The sequence below is a fragment of the Triturus cristatus genome, chromosome 7 (genome assembly GCF_964204655.1).
Source record: "Triturus cristatus chromosome 7, aTriCri1.1, whole genome shotgun sequence".
Lineage (NCBI taxonomy): Eukaryota > Metazoa > Chordata > Amphibia > Caudata > Salamandridae > Triturus > Triturus cristatus.
The window spans coordinates 1,530,108,547-1,530,133,993 of NC_140590.1; the positions used below are offsets into that span (position 1 = coordinate 1,530,108,547).

General features: G+C 46.2%; 1 pseudogene; it reads right to left on the minus strand.

Moving 5' to 3' along the window:
* Positions 1 to 1,479: 1,479 nt before the first annotated feature.
* On the minus strand, positions 1,480 to 24,631 carry LOC146812312 (band 4.1-like protein 4A; annotated as a pseudogene).
* Between the last annotated feature and the right edge of the window lie 816 nt (positions 24,632 to 25,447).

Consider the following 25,447-nt stretch of genomic DNA (forward strand, 5'->3'; position numbering starts at 1 on the left):
TCAAGGACGTCACAGACTGGGCAGTAGCTGCAAGGTGTACCTCCATCAGTCTAGGAGAGATGACCATGCACAAGAGGATTTACAAACCTGGTTGGGGACCCTGGCTAACTTTAGGGAGCTCGATGCGGGTTCTGGAGAAGACAGACAAGAATCAGAGGACTAACCTCTGAGGGCAACCATGGGAGGGATGTTAGATATATATAATGGTGTCTATCAATGGAATGAATGCTGTCTTTTTCTTGACACATATGAGATGATGGCTTCAATGTTCAAATTCATTACTGGTGCACTGTTTGTAATGTACTGCTTGTCTATATAAAAATAAATTCTTTTTTTTTTTTAAAGAAACCCATATACTGATCAATGACTCTCTCATTCAAAGAGGAGGGGTCGCCACTGGAAAAAGCATGAGCATGGAGTTGGACATATGGATCCTAGTCAAATGTATGACACAGATTCTACTTCCTTTTGAAGTTTTCAGCCAGGAAGTCAGCAAGGAAGACTGTACGATGAGTCAAGCTATCCCATTGTTGCATCTCCTACAGGACCAGTTTAAAAAAGTGTCTCGAAGGTTTGCATTTGCAGGTGTGTACGGCAACGGAGAAGCCCATGACTTGGTTGAGATAGTAATACTTTGCTCGGCTGTTAATCTATGGCTGCAAAGGGACACCATGTCATTCAAAGTGTACATCTGTGCCACAATCCTTGCTCTCTAAAAAAAAATACTGCCCACTTTCATTCCCTTTTCTGAAATGGATGTCACACTATAAAAGACATGCATTGTTGATCTAGCTAGAGACCTTGAAGAGAAACAGCTGGAAATTAGAGTCCCGGACAGAAGTTCTGGGATGCAGCCCTCAACTTCTAGAGAGGGCAGTGATATTGTCTCAGAGCAGACAACACCAGCAACAAGAACCCCAGCAACAACTACAGGAACAGAAAAATTGGACACAGCCTCTGCATTGGCTTGGTTTCAGGAAGCAGAGCTTAAGTCAAGTACAGAGGCTAAGGCAAAAGAGGTTGAACAAGCAGCAGCACTAGTGACCATTCATAGGATGTTCCAGGACTATCTGGATGACTTAAAAGAGGGCTACCTGGATCAAATCCCATTGGTCCATTGGAATGCGAAGATAAGCCAATGGCCAGAGCTCAGCAGGCTGGCAATAAAGTATCTGGCTTGTCCGGTAGCCAGTGTATCTGCTGAGCATGTGTTCAGTGCATCTGGCACAGTTTTCACAGTGAGAAGTTCCATTCTCTTACCTCAAAACATTGAGCGATTGACCATGATCAAAATGAACCAACACTTTATACAATTACACTGTTCCTAAAATACCATAGGAGGTGGAGGAGGAGGGCAATCGGTCATACTCCAGTATGCTGACCAACTTTAGGGTGAACCACATGAGTTTGTGGACAAACTCTACTTCCCTGACTAAGTATGCCACCATAGAACTTATGAATAATTTATCATCAAACTACTTAGAGGTTTTCCAACTTCCCTAAAAAAAATGGACATAGATAGAGGAACATTATAGATGTTTTTGTGTCTAGTTTATGCAGTCCCACCATTTTAGGCTTGTTTATGGCCGGATTGGAGTCGTACCCGTGTGCAGTGAAGAAGCCTCCCCATTCCCCTTAAAGACATTGGAGACAAGGCCTGCCTCATACCATGCCCATCCTTCTTTTTTTCATACCCTAGCAGGGTTGCCTCAGTAAAAATCATTTGTCTTACAAGACTGCTGATGTGTTGTTTACATCAAAGAGGAGATGTAATTGTGCACCATCGTGCTTGGATTGGAATAGGTAACTATTGAATCAATAAGTGATATATTCTTGAGTGATTGTGAGTGATGATTGATGATTCATGTGGTTGCAGACAGTGAGGGAGGGTGTTCAATTAATTTGTTATCTTGATTCCGATGATTTGCAGTGTTTGCGGCCTGATGGGTGATAATTTTTCATGAGGGTAATTGGCCCTTTCATACTCCAGAGTCCGGAGCAAAGAGTTTAGTTAAAAATACAAATCTATTCAAAATACTCAAATTCTTTCTCACTTCTTGTTCATCAACAGCAGTGTACTACAGGTCTCTCTCTCTCATTTTGGTCGGGATGGAATCGGACTGATTCATTACTCAGAGTCAGGAGGATGGAAGGACTCAGGGAGGGACTGCCTCAACAGCCAGAAGAAGGAAGTTATCGACTTCACAGGGACACCAACATGGTGATGACTCTAAGAGGCCTACTCATCTCTGTGGAGTGGAGAGAGGTGCGTTGATTTGGGAAATGCAATTAAACTGTAGATGATTAGCCTATCTGTTTAAATACTGTTATGTTCCACAAGATTGTTGCATGACCCATAGTATATTTCTTCAGATTATGAGATCAAGACCCAGGTGACTCAGTGTGCTCAGCACATCTCGGGGATATTGTGTTAGGTCCTCACCCATAGATACCACCTGCGGCCTGCTTCATTATCAGGCCAACACCCAACTCACCTAGCTAGTGTGGGTGGGCGGGCTTGAAGTGTTTGTAAGTGGAGCACTGAAACTACTGCCTAGGGACTAAGTGTGAGTTCAAATTGTCTGCCGGATGCTAATATTTTGTTTAATTAGAAGGTCCTTTGGCAAGGTTGAGATGCCACAAGGGCAAAATGGGTCTAGACATCTGAGGTCGACATGTTTCAGCCACATGAATGCCCAGTTGGTCAGTCTGCTTTCTTTAGGACCAGTAAAAGTAATAATGCCTATGTTATGGAGTTGCTATTACAACCAATCTTTCATGCATTCGTACATAAATTCAGTAAAGTATGCATGCAACTATACAGACCAATGATTGGACTTTTTCCTTGTTAAGGTCTGAAATGAGCTACATATGTCATGCATCAAAAGGTTTGGGGTGATACAGTCCCTGTGTCTGAAAGCAATGCCAGCTCCCATAGGAGGTGGGAGCCCGCAGGGATCACAGGGGCCCTGAGACTCCCTCCCCCAGTCCCAGTGCAGACTGGGTGCCATGGGGTCACCCACTTAACCATGGCTGGGCCTCGGTGATGGGGTCCCCAGTGCTGAAAATGGCCCAGGAATGGGGTACGGGCAGCCCCCTTCCCCATTGGTAATGGCTGGACCCCGGGGGATGGTGTCCCTGGGCTTAAATCAGTCCGGGGAGTGGGTCTGTGCTGTCCCCTCCCCTATTACAAGAAAAACTAAAAGACTGAGCCTCGGCAGGTGGGATCCCCGGAGCCAAAATTGGCACAGGCAGGAGTGCCCCGTAGACCCCCTCACCCATTGCAAAAGGCCTGGCCCCCGGGGGATGGGGTCCCTGGGGCTGAAATTGGCCAGGCAAGGAGTGTCACATGACCCCCTTTCCTTGATAAAATATATTTATTTTAAAGGCCAGCCCCCATTCAACCAATCTGCAAAGGGGCCTTCTGGCACACAACTTGTTGGGGGATGAAGTCCCCTTGGCTGGTGAGTGTCCTTGGGGGCCAACGACCCCTCCTGTTACCTCCAGTAAGTGTGCTGGTCTGTCCCCCAGCCCCTTTCTCCACCACTCTGCAGACTTGCCTAGTCCTTACAAACCATAGAAATTTATCTAAAAAGCTAAAGGTTACAGGGCCATTATAGTATGGAAATAAAAAAAATTAAAATGGAGAAATTCACTGAAAAAAACAAAGGTAACAGGGACGTTATAGTAAGGAAATGGAACTAACAAAAACCTTACAAATTCACTTAAAAAAACAAATGCTACAGGGACATTATAGTTAGGCTAAGAGTTCACTTCTACAAAGCCAATGAAATTCAGCAGTTAAAGTTACCTGAGCTAACTATTACTTATGCCCCTGCAATGCACTGCTTATGACCTCACATATTAAATCACTCATGACATGGTCGGTGACATAACTGATAACATCACTGATAACATCATCCACAAAACCACTCAGACACCTACTCACAGACAATAGAACCACTGATACACCCACTACCACTGCCACATAACAACTCACATACCTATTCACAGACCCATACCAGTATTCACACAACCAATCTCTCATCCATAGAACCATTCACACATCAATTTGCTCATACAGCCACTCGCATACCTACTTAGTCACCCATACAGCTATTCATGCCCGACTCACTCACAATACAGCCACTCACACATTCAGCCATGCAGACACTTGCACACCCACTCATACACCCTTACAGCCACTCTCACACTCAATCACTCATACAGAAACTCACACAGCAACTCACTCACCCATATAGCCACTCACACTGCCACTCACTCATCAATACAGATACTAACATATCCACTCACTCATACAGGCACTGACACAGCCACCCACTCACCCATACAACCACTCAGATATCAACAGAACCACTTACATACCCACTCACTCACCCTTACAGCCACTCACACAGACATTCACTCATATACACCCATGTACAACCACTCACTTACCTATACATACACTCAAACAGCTACTCACTCAATCATACACCCACTCCTCACCCATGCAGTGACTCAGACAGCCACTTAGTCACCCATACAGCCAGTCACACACCCACTCACACACCTATGCAGCCACTCATACAGCCACTAACGCACCCATACAGCCACTCACACACCCACTCATTCTCCAACACAGTCACTCACACAGCCACTCACTCACCCATACAGCTACTCACATACCCACTAACTCATCTATACAGCCACTCACATACCCATACAGCCACTCAGACATCCACTCACACACTGATACAGAGAGTCACACAGCCACTCAGATGAGATATGCTAGAAATAGTAAAACTAACTACTAGTACACAGAGAATAGCAATTTAACTCATGCTGTAGCTTAGTATACATCTTCAAGCCTCAGAAATGTTTACAAAACACTTCTACTCATGGGGTGAGGCCAGAGGTGATGTCATTATTGATGTCATTTGCGATGTCATCAGTGACATCACTGACTATGTCATTAGTGATATTTCACTCGTAAAAAACCATTGAAATTCCCCCGTTATAGTTAGTTCAGCTAACTATAACTCGCGCGACCGCAATCCACTGCTGATGACGTCGCATATTACATCACTGTATTCACTAAGATACTGTTAATAAGTCAGTTATACAATTAATTTTACAAAAAAAACATCCATTTAGACACGTATTTACCCATCTATTCTTCCATTAACCTTTAAATATACATATATAAAAAAAAAAATATTTAGAAAGACACATATTCACTGGATGATGTCATCAGTGATGTCATCAGTGATGTCATTTGAGATGTCATCAGTGATGTCATGAGTGATGTCACTGACCATGTCATGAGTGATGTAATATGCGACATCATCAGCAGTGGATTGCGGTCGCGCGAGTTATAGTTAGCTGAACTAACTATAACGGGGGAATTTCAATGGTTTTTTACGAGTGAAATGTCCAGCTAACTATAACATGTGTGAAACCTATGTTTTTTTCAGTGAATTTGCAAGGTTTTTTAAATGCTAATTCCTAACTATAACGTGTGTGAAACCTATGGTTTTTTTAGTGAATTTGTAAGGTTTTTTAAATGCTAATTTATGTATGTATTATTATATTTTTTATATATTTATTTTACAATAAACTACTGTTGGACTTGGCCCTTCTGGCAGGTTCACCCCTGAACTTTTTTTGCTTTTTATTGGTGACTTGGCGTGGTGATTTTTCGTTTCTGCTCACTTTCCCTGTGTCCCAGGGTAAAGTGCGTGCGCACTCTGAGTGCATGTGGTGAGATAGGCCTGCCCTCCCATAGGAATGCATGGGGAATGTATGGGTCCCTAGTAGTTCCTGATGCGTGGGGTGTGCAGGCCCGAGTTTGGTATGTGCGGACTCGTGTGATTGAATGCTGCGCGATGATGTGTGCGGCGTGCATGTACCTAGTGTGGAAGTGCCACTTCTAGAAGTGGGCACTTCGGTGTGCAGTGTGAAATGTGTGCCTTGTCGCGTGATTGGCTGGTTGAGGTCATGTGACGGGCTAGGGATTCCCCAGAGTCAGGATGAGTAACCCAGTGGTGAATGGGGAGATCAGCAGCTAGATGGGTGGGAGGAGTACACCTGGGTCCTGAATAGGGCAGGGTTTTCCCCACACAATGCTGGCTCCGCCCCCTGTGGTGCGACTGATGACCCTAGCCCTGCCAGTGAATAGAGTGAGGGGCTGAGCACATCAAGGGTGCTCCCCAACCAGCTGCGACTGGTTTTCCCCCTCACCCTGAACCCAGAACAAAGGGTTTTACTGTATAAAAATGGGGCTGTGTCCCCACAGAAACTGTTCTCTGCCAGGATCCTGCCTGAGGGGGGCTGCTGCTGCTGGACCAGAGGACCGCCACTTGGACTACCTCCCTGCCTGGAGGCCCAGTGAGCTGGCTCTGGGTCCAGCCTTGCCCCCCCCCACCCCTGCCTTGCTGTATGCAGGGGAGAACTTTGCTGGACTTTTGTTTTTATCCTCCTCTAAGCGCTGGGAGCGCTTTAATTGTATCCCTAAGCGCCTGGCAGCGCTTTTACTGGACTTATAGCGCTAGGAGCGCTTTATTTGGGCCCCCAGCATCAAGAAGCGCTTTCCCGGAAAGGCGCCTTCATTGGAGCCCGTAGCGCAGCGCTACGATAATCCAGGAGGGAACCCCGACGTAGGGATTCCCCCGCTTTGGCCGGATTTAAGGCGGGTGCCCACCCCGCATTGTGGCACTCGGTGGCGGGCGCCTACCCCGCTTATTTTATTGTTTCATATACGGGTGCCCACCCCGTATCGCCTCCCTCGCGGGTGCCTACCCCGCTGTGTGTGCCCCGAGACGAGGAGCCACTGTCGTATTTTTGTACCTGAAGGCGGGAGCCCACCCCGCGCTTCAGTAAAGGGAACACGAGAAGTTCCTCACTGCCGCCGGAGGGTTGCCTGGCAACCGGGACTCCTACCGCCGCGTCATCAGCACGCAGGGCAGAGGCAGGAAGTCCCGGCTCCAGGGGGAGCGAGGCAGCGAGACGCTGCTGCCCCGCCGAAAGACTACCGCCGACTTCTCCCCGAAGAACCTTCCCCCCCCCCAGCTACGAGCCGGTGAGTCCAGGCGGTAGGGTGGGGAGGAGAGGTGCTGTGTTGGGGCCCGCATTGTTCATTTAGAGCGCTGGTGTGCTCCATCGCTGGGGGCATGAGTATTGTGTAGAAGTCCAGAGGGACTCCCACGCCGGCCAGCATTGGTTGTTGTGAGCGCTAGTGGCGCTCCAACGGAGAGGGGCACCTGCATTCAGTCCAGAGCGGCCCCGCTTGGCAGTGGGCCGCTCCAACGAGGCCCCCCTCCCTCTAACTGCAGGAGCATTATCATTGAGAGCCTCGAAGGCTCTACGGGGGCATATTGTTAACAGAGCCCACGAGGCTCCAACGACGGGGTGCCTTGGTTGGTTCAGAGCCGCGCTCGGCTCTACAACGTTCTCGGGGGCATTATTTGTTGCACGAGCCCAGTGAGGCTCACACGTTCTTGGGGGCATCATTACTTTAGAGCCCAGAGAGGCTCCACGTGGCTGCTATATTTGGTTTAAAAGGCACAGGGGTGCCCCAGCATTTTCCCAGCTGCCCAGCACTTAGTGGGCAGCTGCAACGTGTAGGCTGTGCTCAGTTGCTCCTGGGCGCTTGGTGTTTTGCCTAGACTGCGGGCGCAGTCTTGCCCCTGACTTTGCTGGGACACAGGGCGTCCTTGCCCCTTCAAGGCCAGTTGGCCTATGGACTGCCACAGTGGTGGCTAATGTGAGTTTGGCGCTATTCTTGTTTTACACCGCTGAATGTTTTTATGCATCATGTGTTTTCCTTTCCTACACCTCTGAATGTGATGCATCATGTGTAATGTGCGTTTACCCCTATAGGTATTGTGATACTTTGGTGGTTGTTTGTTTTCTCCTAGTACAGGTGGTGCTAGTGAGGTCCTAGTTCCCTGCGTGACATTTTCCTAAGGTGGTTAGGGTTGCGTAGGTGGTACTTACCTGATACCAGTAGTTACTGGTTGTGTGCTACATTTGCTATTTTGTACTACAGTATTATTCCTATGTTCTAAAAAGTGCTAATTCCTGACAGCGGTCCATGTGGCCCTGTCCCCTGTACATATAATCCCTTGTAAATTCTGCCCGTGCCTGTTGGCACATTGTAAAGTGTGTGTTTTTATCTAATGTGTTTTGGTAATACAAAGGTTATTTTTATAGAATACCTTGTGTGGAGTTTCCTTTGTGGTGGGCCTTGGGTGTTGTTGCTGGGTGCGCGCGCAAACGCTTTACACATCGCCTCAGAGATAAGCCTGACTGCTCGTGCCAAGCTACCAAGGGGGTGAGCAGGGGTTATCTTTGGCGTGTAACTTCCTTGCCCTGACTAGTGTGGTGGTTTCTGCCTGACTTTGGCGCAAGCCTTAGCCAACCAGAAATTGCCATTTCTAACAACTACCTATGTATATAGTTATAGATTGACTGTATCCTTTAATATGGAATGGCTCAGCTCTTTTATTTTGAATTTGGATAAAGTTGAACAGCATAGTTAATATCTTCTATAAACTTATAAACAGTTTAAAATGTTTTTTTTTTTTTAAGGGTTTTTCACCGTGCGCGCACCCCGCGATTTTGTGAAAAAAAATAAAATGTTTTTTTCACCCTTCGGGGTCCTTCAGGGACCCCCTGACAAAGGCTAGGGGGTCTGGAACTCTCTACCCTGCCCCCTTTTCACGTTCTCCACCTTTCTTTTTCACTGCCACACACAAAATGGCATCGCGCACCGTGCGCGCACCCCGCAATTTAAAAAAAAAAAAAAAAAATGTTTTTTTCACCCTTCGGTGTCCTTCAGGGACCCCCTGACAAAGGCTAGGGGGTCAGGAACTCTCTACCCTGCCCCCTTTTCACGTTCTCCACCTTTCTTTTTCACTGCCACACACAAAATGGCGTCCGACACTTCCTGATTTCGACCGATTCAAATGTTGACTGACATCTAACCACCAATCAGAATTACGCTGGCGCACGGCCCGGTGCGCGCACGGTGCGCGCATATAGATATTTATGTACTTTTAACTGCAATTTTCTCAGGAACTACTGAACAGATTGACACCATATATGCAAAAGGCACATGCCTGACCTGAGGACTACCTCTTTGCCAAATTTCAAGTAATTCTGTTTAGCCGTTCGGGCTGTACCTTCGACTAAAGGTCCCGCTTGACGAATCACCCCGAGACTTTCAGGGTAGGAGCTGAGCGGAGCGCCCCATTAGTTTTGTAAATTTCGCGAGGATTCGTCAACGGGCGCCAAAGTTATTAAAAATAGAATTTTCAGATTTCCTATGGGAACTCGGTCCTAACTATAACAATCTACATATATATATGTCGCCAACCATTACTTAAACTTAAGTTACCTTACCTGTGATCAAATTACCTGAAAATAAAATATTAGAATGTTTAGAAAACAAAAAAAATATTTTTAGCTATAACTTACTGAGCCCGGAAACTTCGACACCAAGCAGGTCAAGCAGGTCCTGTTCTCAATCAAGTACGTCTGCCCAGCAGTTCCTCAGCTGCTGCTGGGTGCGAATGATTCTGGTGCTGCATCACACACACACCACCGCACTCACCCCCTTGCTGGCTGCCGCCTGCTGTTAGCATGTGGGAGAGGTGGTGCTGCACCCAAAAAATGAATACTGCCACCTATGCCTCTCTAAATATAGGGAGGGCCTGCGCCTCACTAAATATGGGGCAGGCCCACCCCCCTGCCATTCTGCGCCACCCCCATGGTGTCTGGGTGGTGCATGTGTTGCCTGCTTCTGCCATAAAGAGACCTGAGGAGGAAGGAACTAGAAGGAACTCAGGAAGGGGGTGGGACTGGAACGAAAAATCAAGAGGACAGACAGGATAGGCCAGGAAAGGATGAAAGTACAAAAACATTTTCAAAGCGTAAAATAAACGCAGGAAAAACTAGACAATAACAAACAAAGTATAAAAATGTTGGGACAGAGGAATAGGAAAGATCTAGATGGGGTTGGATGGATTAGGATAGTAAAAACTAACTGTAGCCAGCAAGGTACAGACAGAAGCAAGAAAAACAAAATGGCCGCACCCATGCAGACCGAGTGGTGCCGTTTCCGCTGATTTTTCAGTGTGGAACATGCTACTGGCCTGGAAAAGCAAAGGAACAGGCAAACAAGCAATCTTTCACCCATTCGCAGAGTTCTTTTCAAACTCCACAGTATTTGGCAGAGCAAAGCTCCGCAAGCTCTGCCCAGGCATAGTCTAAATAAGTGAGTGAACAGTTCTGCTCTTTCAAACTTTGACCTCTCAGTAGACATTGGCACACTAAGGGGCTGATTACGATGTCGGTCTAAAAGCATTCCGACCAAATCAGTTTCGGAATGGATTACGACCAACTCGGGTTGGGGGAGTCTGACCGACTGATTACGATTGCACTGAACACGTTCGATCGGACTCCCTTTGACTTCAATGGGATCCTGTGTTCCGACCGACAACACAGGCTCCCATTGAAAAAAGGGGTGGGTGCCAAAAACCTTGCACCCTGTGGCGGGCACCCCATGGTGTCTGCCACACTGTGCAGGGTTGCGAAGAGCGGTCCCATGGGTACCCCCACAGGCCCATTTGGAGGCCTATGGATGAAGGAGGGCCTGCTACCGGTCCCCAAATTCGGATTTCGAGAGCCCATCCGTGTCGGAAAGACCGATTCAGAAAGCCTGTCGGAATCCGATATTGTAATCGCTCAATCGGAAATGCAGCCCATAGAGACGTACAAGTCGGTTTCGACCGACTCAGTGTCTCAGAATGCTGTTCGGATGCAACTCGGAACCGAGTCGGACAGTCCGAACGGTTTCCGGCCATCGTAATCGGTTAGTCAGAAATGTTTCCGAATCGGTCGGAAACAAGGCTTCCAAATCGGATTCTGACAAACCAAAGTCCATTCAGAGCTGTTCCAAACGGCATCGTAATCGACCCCTAAATATTATGATGGTTTATCAATAAAAGAGCTTAGAAAAGAATGTATAACATGGTCAAAGTCGTACATCATAAAAGGTAAAAAAAGACCACGTAAACCCTCAATTTTAAGGATATGTGTACGTATTTTAAAAAGTTCAGACATTTAAGCAGCATTCTTGCAGCAAATTCTGGTACTGACTGTTTAGTTATGTGATGGCTAACATAGACTAGAAAAGGCATAAGCATTCATTAGACTGACTTGGATGGAAGCTTTAATTTCAGAAATTTCTGCAGGATGCTCTCCCATTGCCCCTACTACACTGCCCTTCGCTGGAAAACATACTCTTTAGGAACAATTGCTTTTGGGTAATATTTTCTCATTAAACAGGCCAGAGTTCTGGAATGTGTCCACGCCTTAGGGACAGAGGTGGTGCTAACGCATTGTCACCATCATATTTTTGCGCTTAGTGAAATGTTAACCTATCACATGCATAACCATTACTTACATATGTGCACATTATTTTGCCCTTAGATTTAGAGAAACATGTGATTTATATATCTTTGTTTAACTGTAGATGGGGTACAAGCTTCTCAACATTGACATAAGTGGACCTAGGTGCCCAGATCCATAATGTAGTCAACACTGCATTTCTGCTTGCTGTGCATAGCACTCTTTTTCGTTTCAGACACCAGAATCGCCATGTTCTTGTCAAAAGTTATTTTCTGTTAGCTTACTACCTGAAGGTCATTTTTGTTGCAATTAATTGGTTGAATGATGATTCTCAGCACCTGCACAGGATGGGAGGCAAAGGAGGTGAACACTCCTTTGTGAGATATTGTGAAGGTTGCAATGATGGAAGAAGCTGGCATTAGATATTCCTTAGAAGGAGGCCAACACCAAGTACAGCAGGAACAATGATTTTTTATTGGTTCCCACTCAGTGGAAACCTGTAAAATGTATCAATTGGATGAAATTTCAGGTTTTAATTGTGTGAAGCTTTTTAGTTAGTAAGAACACTTGCCCCTGCCCACCTTTGCAGGTGGGCGTCTCTTTCCCTTTTTGCGAGACCCAATGCTCCTTATATTTTTGCTCATAAACTTGCTTTCTAGAGCAAGTACATTTCTCTTTTTCTTGACTGGAACCTTTATTCAGTTCTACTTTCAATGCTATATTTACTGATGCCAGTTGCTTAACATTTCCAACATGTCCACAACCTTAGCTTAGCTTTAGGGAGTTTCCCTTTATGCACAGGAATTTTACCTCACTGTGCATAGGCTGTCTTAGATATCATGTAAGTGTGCAGTTCCTAAATTGAATCTAGATTATATTCATACATGCCATATTCATGTGACTACTGATGTCTGCTTAATTCATGCATCTTGGGATTGTAACCTTACTAATTTGTAGAATAAAATCTTCATGGTTTGCAAACTTTCTCCTCTCTGCAATTCCTGTGGGGCAAGTTCTACTTCACTGTCATTGATATATTGTTGAGTTTATGATTTCTCAGTTCGAAATAAAGGTTCATTCAGTGGACAAAGCTGAAATTCGAGTATGCTCCAAGATTGCGTGGTACAAACACATCCTTATATCTAATCATCATCAGTGGCGAATATCTGCCTCTGGAGAGGGCTCCAGGCACTACCACTGACCTTAACTTGTACAGTACAGACTTGGAACTGTCAATAATGTCTGAACAAGTCCTGCTCCATTCTTCATTTCTCTTTTAACTCTGTAGTCTTCTCTCTTCTCTCTCTTTACTCATGCTTGCTTCTAATGCTCCTACACCTCCTACTGTATTTGCCTGACAAAGCTGAAGAAATGACACAGATGTCAGCATGGGCCCTGTCCCCTAAACAAATGGTATCCAAAAGCACGAGGCCCCCATGGAAATGCCCGGTGGAAAAATCAGGAGTAGCCGGTTGAGCTGTTGCGGTAATATTCCCTTTCATAGGCAGCACCAGGTGGCAATAAAAAGTGCAGCTGGGCACTGCAAGCATAGCCCATTGTCTAGTCTTCACGGGCTTTAACATGTTTTGGGTTTTTGAGAATATAGTTCTCGCACTATTCGAGTAGGCAGGACGCACATGCCCAAAGCAGTGCGCAACGAGGTGGTATAATATTTATTTTGAAAGTTGCCTAGCATAGAGCCGTATTATGTAGCTATCCATTGCGGACCTAGGTGCATAATTACGAGCCCTTTGTTTTGTGGTTGCATCACTTTTTGTGACAAAACAGTGGCACTACCCACCAAATCATATTTATGAGGCCACGCAAAGTCACTTTGCGTGGTTTTGAATGGGCTCATAGATATGGAGTGTGCAAGGCAGTGCAAATCGCTGCCCTGTCTTACTCTGCGCTAGGGAAGCATTCCATGGGTGTTGCAGTGGGTGTTCCAATGCAACACCCATGGATTTTGACGCATCCCCAGATTTACAAGAACATGGAAACCTGGGGATGTGCCAAAACCCTTCTCCTCCGCAGAGGAGACACAATTCAGCACACATAGAAAGAGGATACAGCGTCCCAGGATTGTTTTTGTGCTGGAAGGTGCCCCTTCCAGCGCCAAAGCAATCCTGCATTCAATGCACGCACCTTTGCACCATTGTGCAAAGGTGCCTGCATTGGCGCTAGGCTGCCGAAACAACACCAGTGCAGGGGGAAAGGACAAGAATGCACTGTATGCCGTAGAAAAAATGTAAAGACACACCTGGGCACGGTATTTGACAATTTGTGAGGGAAAAAAAACCTCTAGAACAATGAGAATTTAAAAAGAACAAACAATTATTGCCATTACGGATATTAAAAAATAATTATTTTTCTTTTTTTACACAACATTTTCCAAAACATTTCTTTTCTTATAGATAAATATATTTTTTATACATATGTAGTTTTTCTTTAAATATTTTTTTTTAAGTTTTATGTTGTCATATTTCTCAGTGGACACATACAAGACAATGATACGTGATATAGACATGTATGCAAAACTAGAAATTCATTACACCGTGGAATACATAATCATTGGTCAAACATAATATATCATTCAAATATCAGACCGATGTGCAGACTGGCAGCTTGTTGTCAAGCTACACGTGTTTCGGCAAGGCCTTCGTCAGGACTCCATCGCAGTAATCACTGTTTGTAATGGTACACTTTAAACTCGGCGAGAGGAAATAAAATTAACTAAGCACAGGAGGGATACTACAGAGATTGTGGAAATAGACCCATCCTTTAGGATCTATAAATAGATGTTTATAGTCAATAGCCCCTTATTTGGCAATGAATTAAACAGGATGAATTGATTTTGCAGACACTGCCTGAGAAAAGGGAAATGGATCTACCCGAATTGCTGGCTTCAAAAGATAATTTCTTGATTCTAGACCAAGATGTTATAAGCAACTGTTCCCTGTGCAGTTTTTTTTATAGTTTTGGACGATGTATACAACGTTTTAAAGATTTCTCCCGGACTTGTATAGATCCCTCAATTATGTCTCGGTAGCAAAAATCACCTCCATGATGGGGCTTGCAAGACCATGCAACGTCCGTGGTCAATACTGGGCGCTTCCCTCCGGAGTTGCTAGATACAGCGCATTTCTGCCCTGCGCCAAATCCCCATAAATATGTCCCTTAGTTTACTGTTTTCCTTACGTTTGCTCCAATTGTGTAGCTTTCTCTCGTGGGAGAGTTGTTTTAGGTAGAAACGTTGCATGGCAATGGACAGTCAGAATTGAAAGATGCACAAGAAATGTAATCTTGCATACAGTGAAAATGTTCTTGATGCTCGTGTAAACCCTCTAGTTTTTGCCAGGGGTGTAGCCAGGGCTTTAAGTGGGATGAAAAAACTGGGGGGTCTCTCAAAGGGGGTTGATCAATGTAATTAAGGCATGGCTTAAAAAACACGTAAGCTAAAAATCTGTGCTTAGGATAGTGTGCCGCCCGACTTGTATTTGGCTGTTTCTGTCATTGCGTCCAGATGTATGATACAACAAGTAACGTCATACCCACAACAAGTCAGGACTATTGGCTTTGCCACTGTTTGTTAGTTGCATACGATAAATAAGCAGCAACTATGGCTTGTATGTAATATTGACAAAGCTTTCACTTAAAGCCCTGGTGACAACACGGCAATGTTGCTGCTCCTGAGTTTCGAAAAGAGTAGGGAAATACAGAGAGAAAATGACTCTCTTTATAGGATTTCCCTTCGCCTAGAACGCTCACCTGCCATGACGTCATGCCGTAACTTCTCCACTAGTGAGAGGTTAGCAGTGTGAGCAAGCGCACATCTATGTGCCTGCTGTCACTGCAGGCCGCCTGTGCCAGGGCACAAAACAGAGCCCGATAGAGACCCGTTTTGAGGCCCCCTTTGAAAAACTGCCAGTGCTCGGCACCGGTGAGACCCGGCCCACTTAAAGCCCTGGGTGTAGCAGACACCCCTGCAGCCTCCGTGATGTAGAGGGGCCCGCGCTCCCATTCAAAGCAAGGCCAATGAATATTTGAAATATATATGGAGACTCTGGGTCCCTCTTCACAGGGAACAAGTGGTTCCTCAGGTCACAGGCCCCGTCGCCGGCTGCACCAAGGGAAGCCCCGCCACTGTGAGCTGTAGACAGCCCAGCTCGGAAACATTGAGTAGCTGTTTCATCTCTGTTGGTGTTTGCCCGTTTTTTAGGTCTCGCCTGAGCCAGCGCATGCGCTGCTCTGGCGAGACATTTAGCAGCTGCTTTAAAAGTGCTACCTTGCCAGCCACCAGCTTGTTATTACGCGCAGCACAGCACTTTTTCCAGTCTTGCGCACGTGCACCACTCGCGACACCACTCGCGTTTTTGTTTAATTTCATTTTTGCGCGCGCACACAACTCCTGGTGGCGGAAATGCTTGCACTTTTTCCCACGTGCTGAGCACAGAGCGCGTCATCGCAATCACTTTCGATCACTTTCGCTTTCACCGTGATCGCGATGACTTTCGCGGCGGCGCGGCATCACTTTTACGGCCGCGCGGCCAATGCTTGTTATTGTCTTCACATTGTGCTTTTCATCTAGGCTGCTCGTGGACACTGGAGACTTTCCGTCCAACAGGCTGTCTTTGGATCCATTTCTCCTCTGCTGTGAAGCGTGACCACCAGAACACTATCTATCAGAAGCACCAGATCTTTCTTTGCATTGACTTCAGACAGGACTGATCTCTCACCATCAGAACCTCGGGAGCATTAATTTTGACGGAAGATCCAAGGTCAATGGGAATGCCTGATGCGAACAGGGTCCCCCTGAGTCATTATCTCAGTGTATGGATTCTCCTTTAATTGGTCGACTGATAAACCAGATGGGTCAAGGAGTTCCATCTGACCGGGATCAGTGCCTGGACCTCCTGAAGTTGGGATCAGCCTGGTTTTTCTCTTTTTGTCATCTCAAGACAGCTTTCTACTGTGGCGCTAAATCCACCATGTCATTCTCCGGTCGCAATCTGTTTCTCTTCTTTCGATGCTCCCTGTTGCTATTCTCTTATTCGCTGCCACTGCTGGTATTACAACGAGACCATCATCTCATTTTTTGCTTTAAATTGTAGGACTCTTCACAGTTTTGACCTTGTCTTCTTCGTTCAGGCTGGCCAGAATCACTGTCACTTTCACCTGAAGGGTTTTGTTGACGAGGGGTGGGAAACTCTGGTGACTTGCTATGGTCAGTGGGCGAACTATACAGTCCACTCTGTTGTCCATTTTCTTCCCATGGTGCACTTGTTTTTCTTTGTTGCGATTCTAGTCTGTAACACATTTGACTTTCTTGGAGCTTTACACTGGAGATGGAGCAATAATTTTAGTGGTTCTTTCATTTTCCTCATTTTCCATGTGTGCTGTTTACACTATGCGATCCGCTCAGCCGTGAGTCCCCCCCCCCCCGCCCTTTACTCGGGCTCCTTTCCACATTCATGTTTGGGGTAGCAGGGGTTGAACGGAAAGGTCTCTGCTGATCTGAAAGGCTGTCCAACCATTGAACCGATGTTTGCTACTCAGTGAACCAATCTTGTTTAGTTTCCTTTACAGGGAGCTGGATTCATTTTCTGGCAATCTGAAGAACTTGTTGTGCTCTATGTAGCATTTCCAGAGGTGCTTGCAAGCTGTTTTACTGTGTGTTTAAAAAAAGAAGGATGTTTTATTGCACTTGCAACAGATATCTGCCTTCCCGAAATATAGGAATATTCACGCCTGTCCGGATATTTCTCTCGCCATAAATCCATAAAGTTCAGAATCTTCATGTAATCTGACATGACTCTGGCTATTCACAGATTATTCTGTTTATGAGTATCGGGTGAATAATCTAGATCTGAATTCATAAGGAAATTAAAATCCTCCCTTAAATCACTTTCCCTGGGATGGTCAACAATGTCTGATACTACTCTACCAGTAGGGCTGGGTCGTGTAAAATTGGAGCATAGATTGAACCTATATTTATATTTAATATTGGTAATTAAACCGCTAACCAGGGCTCACTTCCCTTCTTTATCTGCTTGGAAGGAGGTAACATGGTACAGGAAATGTCGATTTATATAAAGTGTGATCCCCCCAGTGGGCAGCGCTCACAATTGAAATGCACTCATAGCCTGCCCATCGCTGAAACATGTTATAATTCAGCTCCGTTTAGTCCCGAAAATGTGTCTCCTAAAAAAGCACAATCTATGGTGAATGCCCTTTTAACCAATCTTCAATTGCTCGGGGTTTACGCATAATGTTTAGGCCATTGGCATTAAAACAAAACTATTCTCAGATAATCATTATGTACCCTCATGTAAATTCTGGGTTTCAATATATAAAAGCATATTGACCTAAAGTGCAGTACAATAAATACCCCACAAAAAAATGTGTGTGTCTATGGATATATATTCCCCATCCATTCGTCTGCATATTGCACATTGCATACTTAAAACTTAAATTGCTGAAATACATACATCTCTGTTTAACCAGCAATTGAAAAGTAAACTGCATTTCCTGAGCTACTGAGCTACAATAAGGTTGAGGGAACCCACAGATATTCATAACTTTGAGAAAGAAGCATTTCCTAAAAATATACTGTGCCAAAAACTAAAGTGCAGTGCAAGAATATATATATGCTTCTTTCTCAAACATTTCACATAATTACAGTTCATTTCGCCTCTCTGTTGAACCGTTCCGTATGTAAAGTGCCCAAGGGATTTCACTATGCCTAAGTAGAGCCTACTAGTAAACAAGCAATGGCATAGCCAATAGGTCTCGCCTTTGGGACCTTATAAGTATTTAGGGGCATATCAGCAACAACCAGCGATAATTATCTCTAAGCGCACTTAGCCCTAGGATAATTATCGCCGGCTAACGTGGATTTTTATCGCTGAGATAGCGTGCTATTAGCAACGCTTATCTCAAAAGCAATAAAAATCCTAGCGCTAACTGCCAAACGTGAGATTATTGCTGGAAACCCAGCGATAATCTCACGAAGTTTGGCGTTAGCTTGATGATAGGGCCTCACATACTTGGCCATGATATCCACCTTCCATAGGATATCATGGCTAAGTCAGTCCTGAAGCAGGCGTAAGGAAAGTAGCGATAACAGGGGTTATCACTACTTTTCTTGCCGCTATGCTTTATAGCGTGGGGCTTGATGATAGGAGAAATGTCGCTTAACGACATTTCTCCAGTCATGTCAGGTCAGGAACGCCCACTTTTTATCTCATTAGAGATGCAAAGCTGGGCGTTAAGAATCTGGGCGCTAATGCAAGGTTTCACGCAATAGCGTGACCTTGCTAATTAGGCGAAAAATTATCGCCGCTTTTCGCCCGAAAACGGATGCAAAAGTGGCAATAATTTTATAGCGCCTCGTTGCTGATATGCTCCTTAGTTATGCAGCACAATATCCTTGGTGCAAAAACATCAACTGTTGCATGGCTAAACACTTACAAGGTCCCAAAGACGAGAACTATTGGCTATGCCGATGCTTGTTCTCTGAGAAATTCGGAGTTAAGTGATACACTTTCATCAGTGCAATCACATAAAAACATAAAAATCTCAGCACAGAGTACCTATCCCGAAATGTAACCCAACATGTGAACCTTGGCTGGGGTGTGAATCGTAAAACGTTGTTCCAGACGAAATGTTGTACTCCGAGCCAAAACAACCACGCTCTTCTTCCGTCCTCTGGAAAGGTTTTACAAAGAAATAACGAAAGCGTTTAGTTTGCCTTTCTTGTCACGCATATCTGTTAGCACAATCGACGGAAAGGCCCGCATATTCAAAAGAGGTAACTTTAGAAGAAAAATAGAAATATATAATAACATCCTGAGGCGCTTCCATTTGAATCGAGGTAAGAAACAGTCCCTGTGCGTAATAGACCGAGAATCTCGGCAGACAGCGCGAGAGCGCATTTGTTATTAGAGTCGCCCACAATAATTATACGTTTGGACCCTGTGTCTAAAGATCAGCTCACAAAATAACTGCAATTAAAGATATATTTACTTCACCCTGGATTTAAAAAAAGGATTTCACATCTGTTTCCCTTGGTGATGGCTCTTACATGTGGCTGTATTTATACAACATCCCCATTCCAGACTGCGGGCTTCCTGTTCAAGGAATGTGTTGTGTCCAGTAGTCCCCAACAAAAGACAGCGTGGACAATTTTATCCCTTGGAACCAGAGCACTGCGCCGAGAGACCAGGTAGGTAGGCTGATACTAACAACTGGGGAGAGGATGTGGCGTATCGGCCAGCGCTGCTGACTTTGGAGCTGGAAATCAGGTTCGTGTCTCGGCATCAACTCAACATCCTGTGATTCTGGGCAAATAATTTGAGTTCCCTGTGCATACAAAAAATATTAATGTGTCCTTGTGTAATATAAATGGTGCTCATGTCACGTGTCCAATATATTTGGGTAGAGCTAAAGGTATATAAAATTGCAAAAATACACCAAGCAATCTACCTGGCATCCTCTTCCAGAAGGGGGGTTTGGAGGGCAGACGACCTACCGGGATGTCTGGCCCACGGTCAGATTGGGAGGGTGGTGTTGTCCTAGAACAGCCATTTTACATTGGGCTACATGTGTATCCCAATATAGCTCAACTCTATATAGTGGGTTGCATTGTGCTCCCTGCCAACATTTTAGGTTCAGGTGACCTGGTGGCAGGGAGATATTTGTGGCATTTTTGCGGTGACTTTGCATTTTCAAGCCAGTATAGCAAAGTTTTAGTTAGCTGTGACTTACGGCTGGGGAGATAATGTCATCGTCTAATGAGTGTGTAGCTGAAGCGATGCGACTTCTGAAGGAGGTCAGGCGCCTCGACACCGTGGTTGGGGACGAATCGGCAGTATTGGCCTCCCACTCAGCCTGGTAGGCCTCGGCTCGCATGGCCGTGGAGGTGGTGGCATGCTAACTGCCGCAAAAGCGATGGGTGGCTGTGTCGGTGGAGGCAGAGGTAATTGAGAGGTGCTGGTCTATGTACGGGCGGCCTCTCTAAATGCGGCCATGGGAGGAGCATTGCCCTCTGGCGTAAACCGGCCTTGGCTCAAGCGTGCACGTCAGCATCTGGGGCATTTGGCAGGCGGGGTATGGGGAGGATGTGGCCTGGGCATCAGTGCAGTCGTGGCTACGACTGCGGGGGCACGCAGCGGCCAGGATGTGAGGACAGCGGCCCCCTACGTCCACGCTGTGTGTATACGGGGCCACTTAAAACATGAATGTTCAGAAGAGGACGGTATCAGCTGAGTGCCGGCTCGCTCAGAAGTGGCAGAAGTGCAGGCTAAAAATAAGCAAGCGGTGTCAACAGAGCTGCTCGCTTCAGCATATACATCAGCAGGTCCCGGGGTCGTTCCAGGTTGCATTTTGGCCATACAGCCTCTGTGACTATGGCTAATGTAAGCTCGATCTACCTCCTCCCTGTTGGTGACTGCTCACTGCGGGAGGGGCAACTCCCCAAAGAAAGCCCTGCATATGGGATTGGGGAGTAGCATGTCGGTCCCTGTAAAAGACTTAGTAGTAGCAAATGAAGGCCTCCGCTATGCTGCTTTCTGCAGAGTGTCAGCACCCTCACTCATCCAGAACGTCCCCCACCCACCTGGCCCCTTCATCCCCAGGAGGTGACCAGCCTTGTCTCCCACCTCGTATAATTTTTGCAAGGTCACCAGGTAGTAGCTTTTTGTGGCTGCATGGTTCATTGCATGATAGGACTTAGTCAGAGCCTCCGGACTGTAGAGGCCCCCATGTTTGCTCCGTCTGTCCTCCCCTGCTTGATCAAAAATTCAGTTCAGTAGATATTCTGCAGTGTAAGGGACAGGGTATTCTTCCACCAGCACAAACACGTAGTTGGGTCGCAAGAGCGTCCTGTGGGCTCCCAAGAAGAAGGAGAATTGTCTCTCTGCCCAAATTGTTGCAAGAATGAAGTTTGGCCGGGTGAGGTTATTGCCTGCATCGACTTGCACAGTCCACTATCTAGCTCTTTGCTGAAGTCACCCTCTATGATATGTCCATTACACCCTTCCTCTAGAAGTATCGGACCGCGGGCATCTAGCACTGATCACTGTAGCTGAAGAGGGGTATAAACACTTATCAAAAAAGGTCCTCCCTACCCAGTGATCACTGCACCCCTACAAATCTGCTGGTGATGTTGTGACATGTTTTAGCTATTCAGAAAGGGAGGGGTTCTGGGGCAGTATTACCACCCCTCTGGCATACTCTTGTGTACCCTGACTGAGCCAGTACGGTTTATTGTCCTCTATTGAGACATGGAACATTTTATCCTGCCAGATATGTTTCCTACAGCAACACGGGGTTAGGGGTTTGCTGTTTCAGATATTGTGCGATAACCTCCCACTTAAGCTTGCATAGCAGGCCATTGACATTCCATGTCAAAAGCCTGAGACGGATAATATCTCTGTGGGGGGTCAGAACTTAATCTAATCTTCCCAGCCATCTGGACTATGACACCCTGGAGATGGGCAGCCTGAGGCCACCCCTCTCCACCATAACACTACTATCAGTGTGCTTCTGTGCATGTACCAGGATAATCTTCTGGTGTGAGCTTCCCCCAAGACTCCCACTCCTCCACCCTCAGGCCATATCTGAAAGATATCACATTTATGTAATCAATGGACCTAGAACATGAACAACTCAAACTAGGGGGACAACCGGCATCCCCTACTTAAAGCCTTCTCAGAACCACACACTTCTGAAAAAGAAGTATCTGTCACCCCAAACTGCCCCGCTCTCAATATAGCACCAACAGGGCAGTAACCAAATGTGCCCACATGCCAGTTCCGTTTAGCAAAAGTTGCTGTATAACAAAAGTGTTTGACGGCTAATATCTCTGTGGGGGGTCAGAACTCCATCTAATCTGCCCAGCCATGTGGGCTATGACACCCTGGAGATGGGCAGACTGAGGCCACCCCTCTCCACCATAACACTACTCTCAGTGTCCTTCTGTGCATGTACTAGGATAACCTTCTGGTGTGAACTTCCCCCAAGACTCCCACTCCTCCACCCTCAGGCCATATCTGAAAGGTATCACATTTATGTAATCGATGGACTTAGAACATGAACAACTGAAACTAGGGGGACAACCAGCGTCTCCTACTCAAAGCCCTCTCAGAACCACACACTTCTGAAAATGAAGTATTGTTGCAGGGATTCTGCTTATGCACAGACCTATGCACAGGAAACCAGGACCTCAATGAATTGTGGTGTACCAAAAAACTCACCTCAGAACCCAGAACCCCTTATCCGACCAGCATCAGTGTCCCATTCGTTATCCGAGTTTTATCTCGGCGGTCCCAATGTATAGACAACCCAGAACAAAGCGACTTAGGGTATTCTCAAGAATGGTGGGAATCAGAAATACCTGTTCGTAATTATTCTCATATCAGTCCACAACAGAATAAACAGAGACACGGTGAAGTTTAAAGAGTTTATTTTATAAACCTCGTGTCCTAAGATGCAGTACTTTGGCTAACATAAGCAGACAAATGATTAAGATCAAAACCATCAGCATAGTTACAATACCATAGAAAATGAAAGGAGTAATCATACTAAAATGACAGTGGATATCAGCCACCTTCCTTTCGCTAATAAACTAATATTATTATTATTAGACTAATAAAAGGTCTCTAGGCTTGAATGGGGAACCCCATACCGTAAAGATCAGCTTAGTGGGATCACATCACAGGATCAGCTAGACTCTGCTCCTGGGAAAGCTCTTCTTCCGAATGTAATGAAAAACATGCAACACTGCAATATTAAAAGCACCCGACTTTCAGGTATTTGCAGCTGCGTGCGTGTTATGGCTAAATAGTGGGCCGATCAACCTGAACCCAACAACATGCACCGTCTAGCGACCCAGACTGTTTCTTTACACAATGTTCAGACCAAGGTCGCTGCTCACTGTTCGGGATGTGAACAACAGACAGTTCTCATGTGAAGCAAAGTCCAGCAAGCATTTCTCGAATAATAACATGTAACTACAGTGTCGTGTGCAAAAGCAGCAAAAGCGGCAAGATGGCTTTCTAACATCTAACGCGGTTGTGCTAACTTAGCATTGTACGTATATAGATAGAAATCTTCACTACAGTATCTGTCACCCAAACTGCCCCACCCTCAATATAACACCAACAGGGCAGTAACCAAATGTCCCCACATCCCGGTCCCGTTCACCAAAAGATCCTGTATAACAAAAAAATGAGTTGAGAGCTCACTGCACATCCCTGGGAGGTCCAAGAGAGAGTCGTGTGAAGTCCAGCTGGTTACTCAGTCCCATCACATCTGTTCCCCTCTTGGTTGCGGGATGCCAGCGAAAGTCCAGTCCAGTCAGAACGCTCTCAGCTCAAAGGGTGGGATTCCTGCTCCATGCATGCGCCTACTCTCACTGTAACCATGGGGTGAGTCCAGGCTGAGTCCTCTCCGTCTGAAATGGATGAGTCTTGGGTGGCATCTGTTCTACCGAGGATCGATTTAGGCCTTCTGTGGCACCACTGTTTCCAAAAGCAGGTGGCAAAACAACCGCCCAACTATCTACAAAGCAAGTGGAGTGGTCTATCCCCACAGGTTTAGGGGGCTGTCGTTCTTCCACCTATCTCCAAGGTTCCTCGGAGTCTTTGAAGAAGTGTGTCTTGTCCACATAGATCACCTTCAGTCCTGTGAGATACAGGATCATATACTTATTCTGCATCAACCAAATGTTCACCTTAACTCTGTAAATGTTCCCTGTTGTTGCTGGACTCTCAATGTGTAGTTCAGGGAAATCATTACTTTAGCTGAGTTCAGAAGCACAGTTTGTGGGACATGCATCGCTCTGAGACCAGTTTCCCTCTCAACATATTTGAGCAGTCTGAGGAAACTGGAATCAGGGGAGCCCCTGGGAGGGGACTGGGAGCAAAGAATCTATGTGCCCCTTCGATGACAAAGCAGGTGGACCATTCATTGTTTAACCATAATCTGAACCCTATCGCAAAGAATTTTCTGCGTCTCAGTCGCTCCATACCTACCGGGACCTCCCCTAGTCTCAGTTTATTTTGCCGGGGCCTACCTTCTGCATCTTCTGCATTTTCTCCAATTGTAGCTCCAGGTCTCGAAGCTTTTTGAAGACGCTCTTCAGGGTGCGCAGTTTAGCCTCCGCCAAGGAGATGCGAGTCTCCATTTCCGTCATCCAATCAGTCACCTTCCTCATATTTAGCCTCAAGAGAGAGACTTCCATGCCCACTCCCTGTATCTGCCCCTCCAGTGCCTCCCTAGAGTCCTTTAAAGCCTGTAGAATGATTGTTTTTGTCTCTGGTTTTTAGTGGCCCTCTCTGGTTGGGAGGGTGTCCTCGGTCCCCAGGTTGTTGTAAACTGGTATACCCGCCCTTGGGCCCCACCGTCTTTCATCATTGTGCATACAAAGCACTGCACATTCTTGACTTCTCACTGGCTTGCACCTCAAGCTACGCCGGCTGCACCATCAACACCAAAAATGGAGGGGTGGGGGGGTGTTGGACTTGGCCCTTCTGGCAGGTTCACCCCCGAGACTTTTTGCTTTTTATTGGTAACTTGGTGTAGTGATTTTGGGTTTCTGCCCACTTTACCGCTGTGTCCCAGGGTAAAGTGCGTGTGTGTTGTGAGGTTGGCCTGCCCTCCCATAGGAATGCATGGGGGAATGTATGTGTCCTGGTAGTTCCTGATGCGTGGGGTGTGCAGGCCCGAGTTTGGTATGTGCGGACTCGTGTGATTGAATGCTGCGCGATGATGTGTGCGGCGTGCATGTACCTAGTGTGGAAGTGCCACTTCTAGAAGTGGGCACTTCAGTGTGCAGTATGAAATGTGTGGCTTGTCTGGCGATTGGCTGGTGGAGGTCATGTGACGGGCTAGGGAAATCCCCAGAGTCAGGAGGAGTCACCCAGTGGTGAATGGGAGTTTAGCATACTGATGGCTGGGGAGGAGTATACCTGGGTCCTGAATAGGACAGGGCTTTCCCCACACACTGCTGGCTCCGGCCCCTGTGGTGCGT